This window comes from Callospermophilus lateralis, chromosome 4 (genome assembly GCF_048772815.1).
Source record: "Callospermophilus lateralis isolate mCalLat2 chromosome 4, mCalLat2.hap1, whole genome shotgun sequence".
In the NCBI taxonomy this organism is placed as follows: Eukaryota; Metazoa; Chordata; class Mammalia; order Rodentia; family Sciuridae; genus Callospermophilus; species Callospermophilus lateralis.
This window is the reverse complement of record NC_135308.1, coordinates 124,854,752-124,862,982: the sequence shown is the minus strand read 5'-3', so window position 1 is coordinate 124,862,982 and position 8,231 is coordinate 124,854,752. Positions and strand designations below refer to the sequence as shown.

At 33.6% G+C, this 8,231-nt stretch overlaps 1 non-coding gene across 1 annotated transcript; it reads left to right on the top strand.

The window, feature by feature from the left end:
• The first annotated feature begins 209 nt into the window (after positions 1-209).
• Positions 210-316, top strand: LOC143398797 (U6 spliceosomal RNA). The gene has a single exon (XR_013091380.1). It is a non-coding gene; the product is annotated as a U6 spliceosomal RNA (small nuclear RNA).
• Positions 317-8,231: the final 7,915 nt, after the last annotated feature.

Here is an 8,231-nt window from a genome sequence, read left to right as displayed (position 1 = left end):
CTGATGTTAGACAGTCATTTCAGTTCAAATTAAATTTTGAGAAAAAGAAAAACAAACATGTTATTTCAAATTACTTGCATTTTTGTAAGACAATTCAGCATAATTCTTGGACTCTAATGATGGATTGAAATCAGATGGATATTTAAGAACTTTGGGATTAATTCAGTTATGCAAATTTACAAAGGCCAAAAGTTATTTAAAGAATTTTAGTGCTTGCTTTGGGAGCGCATATACTAAAATTAGAATGATAAACAGAAGATTAGCATGGCCCCTATGCAAGGATGACAAACAAATTCGTGAACTGTTCCATATTTTTACATATCAAAAAGAACATGCACTACGATAAAGTGGGATTCATCCCCGGGATATAAGGTTGGTTCAACATATGGAAATCAATAAATGTAATTCATCACATCAATAAACTCAAAGATAAGAATCATATGATCAACTCAATAGATGCAGAAAAAGCATTTGACAAAATACAGCACACCTTCATGTTCAAAACACTAGAAAAACTATGGATAACAGGAACATATCTCAACATCATATAGGCTATCTATGCTAAGCCCCTGGCCAACATAATTCTAAATGGAGAAAAATTGAAGGCATTCCCTCTAAAAACTGGAACAAGACAGGGATGCCCTCTTTCACCACTTCTATTTAACATATTTCTTGAAACACTGGCCAGAGCAATTAGACAGACAAAATAAATTAGAGGGATACAGATAGGAAAAGAAGAACTCAAATTGGCACTATTTGCTGATGAAATGATTCTATACCTAGAAGAACCTAAAAGTTCCACCAGAAAACTTCTAGAACTATTAAATGAAGTCAACAAAGTAGCAGGATATAAAATCAACATTCATGGATCAAATGCATTTCTATATATCAGTGATAAATCCTCTGAAAGGGAAAAAAAACTACCTCATTTACAATAGCCCCCCCCAAAGAAAATTGGGAATCAACTTAATGAAAGAGGTGAAAGATCGATATAATGAAAATTACAGAACCCTAAAGAAAGAAGTCAAAGAACATCTTAGAAGATGGAAAGATCTACCTTGCTCCTGGATAGGCAGAATTAATATTATCAAAATGACCCTACTACCAAAAGCACTATACAGATTTAATGCAATTCCCATCAAAATCCCAATGACATTCCTCATAGAAATAGAAAAGCAGTCAAGAAATTCATCTGGAAAAATAAGAGACCCAGAATAGCTAAAGCAATCCTTAGCAGGAAGAGTGAAGCAGGTGGCATCACAGCACTAGATATTAAACTATACTAAAGAGCAATGGTAACCAAAACAGCATGGTATTGGCACCAAAACAAACTGGTAGATCAATCATACAGAATATAGGACACAAAGACTAACCCACAAAAAACAATTATCTTATATTAGACAAAGGCTCCAAAAACATGCATTGGAGAAAAGATAGAATCTTCAACAAATGGTGCTGGGAAAACTGGAAATCCATATGAAACAAAATGAAATTAAACTCCTATCTCTCTCACAGTGCACAAAACTTAACTCAAAGTGGATCCAGAACCTAGGAATAAACCCAGAGACTCTGCATCTAATAGAAGAAAAGGTAGACCCTAATCTTCATCATGTGGGATTAGGCCCCAACTTCCTTAATAAGACTCCTTTGGCACAACAATTAAAACTAAGAATCAATAAATGGGATGGACTCAAATTAAAAAATATCTTCTCAGCAAAAGAAACAATTAGTGAGGTGAATAGAAAGCCTACATCTTGGGAGCAAATCTTTACCCCTCACACATCAGATAGAGCACTAATCTCTAGGGTATATAAAGAACTAAAAAAGCTGAGCACACGCACACAAAACAAACAAACAAACAAACAAAAAATCAATAAATGGGCCAAGGACCTGAACAGATACTTCTCAGAAGATGATATACAATCAATCAACAAATATATGAAAAAATGTTCATCATCGCTAGCAATTAGAGAAATGCAAATCAAAACCACTCTAAGATTTCATATCACTCCATTCAGAATGGTAGCTATTATGCATACAAAAAACAATAAGTGTTGGCAAGGATGTGGGGAAAAAGGTACACTCATACACTGCTGGTGGGGCTGCAAATTGGTGCAGACAATATGGAAAGCAGTATGGAGATTTCTTGGAAAATTGGGAATGGAACCACCATTTGACCCAGCTATCCCTCTCCTCGGTCTATACCCAAAGGACTTAAAAACAGCATACTACAGGGACACAGCCACATAAATGTTTATAACAGCATAATTCACAATAGCTAAACTGTGGAACCAACCTAGATGCCTTCCAATAGATGAATGGATAAAGAATAATGTGGCATATATACACAATGGAACATTACTCATCAATAAATCAGAATAAAATCATGGCATTTGCAGGTAAATGGATAGAGTTAGAGAAGATAATGCTAAGTGAAGTTAGCAACCCCCAAAAAAGAAATGCAGAATGTTTACTCTGATATAAGGAGGCTGATTCATAATGGGGCAGGGAGGGGGAGTGTGGGAGGAGTAGACAAACTCTAGATAGGGCAGAGGTGGGAAGGGAAGGGAAGGGAGGGGCCATATGGTTAGAAATGATGGTGGAATATGATGGATATTATTATCCAAAGTACATGTATGAAACACAAATTGGTGTGATTGTACTTTGTATACAACCAGATTAATGAAAAATTGTGCTCTATATGTGTAATAAGAATTGTAATGCATTCCGCTGTAATATATAAATTAAAAAATTAATTAAAAATATAAATGAAAAAATAATAAAAAAGATTGTGTAATATGAAGAGCTAAAACTTAAAATGAAAAAGATGAGGAAAAAAATTGGCATCAGTACTGCCAATTTGTCCATAGACCTTCAGTACAGACTCCTGTACATGCCATACTTGTGGACCCATGTTCTGTGATAGACACTTTCCACTGTGCCTTGAAAGTACCATTTCTCTAAAGAAATGTATTTGAGAAGATTTTGGTCTTTTTATTTTGTAAATAGAAGACAAATAAGTGTAAGAACTCAGGGCCTGAGTTATACAACAGCTTCTGTTTGTAATAAAAACTAAAAATAATCACAACAATAACAAAAAAATGCAAAACATAAAAACAGAATCTTAAGACTTGCAGACTTGGGGCTGGGGTTGTGGCTCAGCAGTGGAGTGCTCACCTTGCAGGTGTGAGGCCCTGGGATCTATCCACAGCACCACATAAAAAAAAAAAATACATAGATAGATAAATAAATAAATAAATAAATAAAGGTGTTGTGTCCAACTACAACTGAAAAATAAACATTTAAAAAAAAGAATCGCAGACTTTAATCTTTCTGATTACTTTGCAAAGCCTTATTAATATCAGATTATAACATAAATTTTAAATACTATATTTATTGACTGGAACATAACAAACTTTTTGTCAAATTAATGCTATAAGAGTACTGATTATTTCTCTTTATGTAGTTGCAGATTTTACTTTGCATGTGTTTCTTAACTATAACTAACTCACATGGACTAATGTCTTAATTTTTCAAGAATCAATTGAAACACAATTAAAACAGTGTTTTGACTTTGTTTCCCAAGACCTTCAAAATTATAACCACCTTTTTTGGTAAAACGTAAGTTCCCCTTCTATGATGAATATTTGCCTGAAATGTTCAACATATGTGATCATTTTTTTCTAAATCTATAAAGCATGTATTTCTTGTATTATACGATTTGGTATTATGTAAACTTCATAATGTGCAATCAATATTTAAACTCTTTATATTCATATTTTTATCTCTCTATCCCCCAAAATATTATATTCTTGCAGGTCAAAGAATGTGACTTGCACTTTACTTTTATGTGCCCAGATATTAATATAAATCTGTAAGTAAGACAGACACGATTTTGGGAACTGTGCTTTGGTGTCAGAAATTTGAATTTACACTAACTGTTTGACCTTGGAGAACTCAATTGGTATTTCTGAACATTACTTTTTTATTGTACATAAGATTTTATGGTATTAAATTCATAGAAATGTTGTAATAAAATTAAACATGTATGGGAAATAGTATTGAAATCACAAAGTCTAGAGAAATTGTTTACTCTAACAAAAATTATGTTTAAACAGACTAAAGAGTTTTTATCTTTGGAATGACTTACTTAGGAGTGTGTACAAGGAACACTGAGAGACAGATATAATACACTTTGACAAATATCAATAAGTTCTATTATTTTCTACATATACATTTTTAAGAAAAATCATCCATCCTGCAGCATCAGCATCTTTATTGGTTTCTCATAGAAATATGACTATTGACTATTTCTGCATTTCTCAAAAGCATGATACTATATGCAATCTGACATACATATGTTTCATTTTTCAGTTATACAATTCTAGCCTTTATTTCTAATAACCCAGATACCAAGTTATTCAGTGTGACTTTTTCTAATATTGCTAGCAAGTTGCAACTTATGTATTGCATTGTATGACAGATATAGGTATTTGACACACTAAAGATTGCTAGAGAAAAACAAACCTGGATATGAGTTCCAAGATATTCTGTTATTAAAGGAATTAAAAGAGAAAAGTGATAATATTTTCTTTCAGTAAGTAAGAAGGAAATTCCAGTTTTTATATCTATGCCCATAAAAACATAATATGCCCAATAATAGGCTCAACTTGCTGATTTTAAAATGCAAAGCTGAGACCTTTCTGATCTTAAAACTGTAACCACTATAATACTATAACTCCAAAATTTGTTCAGGAGTCTCTCAGAAGGATCTAGAAAATTATGGCAGGAGCAACCATTTATCTCTCATGGAGACAGCAGAAGTTTCGTTTCTCTTTCTATTTTACTGTATAAATGGATGTGAATTTCTGTACAGATTTAGTCTTCAGTGATTGCATGTGTGTAATCTGATAGGCATACTCAATAATTCCTTACACACCTCTTCTCTGTTGATGCAAAATTGTAGAAGTTAGACATGATTTTCTGTTTTCTTAATAAAACTATATTTCCACCATTTCTCCAAGAATTCAAAGTTGTTTTAATCATCAAGAAAATTCTTATTATGGTTCAGATGGAAAGGAAAAATACAACAATCTGGAAGTAGAAAGAAACAGATAGAAACAAGTTGGTCCTACTTCTTGGTTCCAGGTTATTACACCTAAAATGTCTTGCTTTTGTGGCTTGAATGTGAGGTGTCCCCCAAAAGCTCATGCTTGAGAAAAATCAAGAAGGTTCAGAGGAGAAATGATTGAGTTGTAAGAGTCTAAACTCAATCAATTAGTTAATCCCCATGATAGGGATTAACTGAGTGGTAACTGAAGTGATAGGATGTGGTTGGAGGAGGTGGGAATTGGGTTGTGGTTTGGGGTATATATTGGTATCCCGGAGAGTTGACTCTTTCTCTGTTTCCTGATCACGGATCACTGTGATGTGAGCTGCTTCCCTCTGCCACACTCTCTTCTAAAATGTTCTGCCTTACCTGAAGCCTGGAGAAATGAAGCCAGACTTCTACAGACTAAGACCTCTGAAACCATGAAATCTTAAATAAACTTTCCTCCCCTACAGTTGTTCTGGTGAGATCTTTTTGTCACAACAACAAAATAGCTGACTTAAATATTTGCTAATTTTAGGATGAATAACTTTAGAGAGGGAGAATGTGCACTTGGATAGGCAGGTTTGATGTGGGGTCATGCTAAGTGTGAATAGAAAACAAAATCACACTGATATTGAAGTTTTAATTGCTGGAACTGAGAATCATCTCTCTAAGGTTTGGCCTCCCCTTTTGCTAATATGTTGACAGGAAAGTTTGTGAGACACCGGGATGCTGTGTGAGAATGGGAGTCTTCAGTGGCAGACTGACTCCACCTCTTTCTACTGGGAGCTGTGTAATGGAGAAAGCACAGGGTCCAGTATCTCAGCTCTCTCAGTGTTTAGTTATAGTGTAAGGTGACTTTTTCTGGGGCCAGGAGATTCTGGTTAAGGTTGTAGAGAGTCTTTTAACCATGAACAATACTATAAATTCAAGGATATATCAATCGGGAGAAGAGTTGTGAGTGATATAAAATGAATGTATTCCCTGACCACCTGATCCTATGGAGGACTCTCTTAGTAGGATGTCACTGTTTTGTCAAAACAGGAAACTCCATATCAAAGACAATAATATTCTGGTCAATTTTATATGATAATTAACCTGAATAGTTTCACATATTTTAAAGAAAACATTTCTTTGTATTTGCTAGACAAAATAATGATTGAGAATTTTTAGTGTGATTCTTACATTGTTGGTCTCATTTATATGAGGTCATACCATAAGAGATTTATGACAAAATGTGCATCAATCTCTTACTTTTTAAAATTTTCAATTTATGAATAATGAATTTGTATTATCACCATTAAACAATGCTATAAAATTATATGATAAGAAAAAATTACTTCCTGATCCTAAAGGTTGATGCCTGTGTGGTCAATATTAATACATAAAACCTGAAAAATTAATTAGGTAATTAAGAAATTAGTATTATAAACCTCTATTAAATACATTTTGAGAGCCAGAGGTTAATTATCACTTAATATCTTCTGTTTTAAAGAGAGCATAAGATTTTAATGTATAGCGTTTGTTCACATCCAGGAAAAATATTGTGAATTATTAAAATATAACTTAAATATTAAGTCAAATTACATAACAACACATAAAATATTTACAAAGTAATGAATCTGGTATATTATTTTCAAGGTACTTGATATCTTTAGAGTTGTACAAGGCATAGAGAAAATTAGTTTTGAAGTAGAGTCCAGCTCACAAAAGCAAAATCACAGGGTAAGTTTTCATCTACCAATAGATGTATTTGAATCAGTTGAAGTAAGACAGGAGTTCTAAAAAAGCTTTTACTCACAAGCTCCATCATGAATAAAATTAAAAGGTTTTATTGCCTTCATTAGTTTTCTTCCCCCCAAATCTCCAGAATTTGCTTTCAATATCATCTATCAGAATCATCTGTGGAGGAAAGGTCACAGATCTAATTCTTCATTCAGGCATAGGGAACGTTAACATCTAATATACAATGCGAGCTATCATATATAATAATTAGGGTGTAATTGCATTCATATATTTCCTCATAGATGTCTTTAGGCACTCGCTGTTCTACCACTTCAAGAAATCACAGTGATGCTGTTCCTATGGTTACCAGGAGGGGTGCATTTATGGAGATAGCTCAAGACTATAATAGGAGTAAGAACTCAGCCAGGATTGCTGGCTGGTCTGATGAAGTCACTCTGCCCATCAGTATTTCTCCGTTATCCTGATGCTAAGATTGTTTTCTTCACTAGGAACAAAGCAATTACTGACATCTTACATGAATAAATCAATTTAATTAATTTTCAGTCTAATTTGATCCATTTATTGCTGCAGCTCTAGATGCTTGAGAAAATTTATAAGAAACAAAAGGATTTTATAAGCCTCTTAATTTAAATGAAATAGTATTTTGAAGACACATTTTCCTCCACATTGCTAAAGTGATAATGAAATAAAACAGGTATACAGATAAACTCAACTCGTGTTTAAAATAGCCCCACAATGAGAAATATCCATGTTATCTGCACAACAGTACATTTATTTAACTGAACATGGGCCTCATCCCCTTTGTTATCACTGTTTTGTTTTCATGAGGACTGACTTGAAATAAAACCTCCTTATCATGTAGCTCATGATAGTCTTTTGTTTCTAAAATATAGACTTGAGTTTATAAGAAACAACAAAGTTTTTCCATCTCATATTTTTGTGTGCTTCTGACATCAAATATCTTAAAAAAAAAAACTCAGTTTTCCTCAATCCAGCAAGCTTGGCTACCTGACTGCCAGAGATGAGAAACAGAAAAAGAAAAAAAAAAGAATTTTATGCAAATTTTCTAATTAAGCAAAGGGAATCAAACAGCATTCACTTGAACTCACCATCCTACACCCTGACATATTTCTAAACAGAAGAGGGTATAATTATTTGTGTATGTCAGCAAATACCCAGTGGCATATCTGAGAGCAACATCTATTAAAGAGCAGACACCCCTGTTTTCCTCGGAAGATTCTGAAATAATTAAGTTAGTAAATCATCACCTAGTCAGGACATCAGGCTCCCACAGCTACTCTCCTTGATCTTCACCTTAATTATGTAGTTGTCTTGATCCCTGACGGTAAAATGTACTGACATGCACGTGCCTTTGACTGCTCTATTCTGGAGA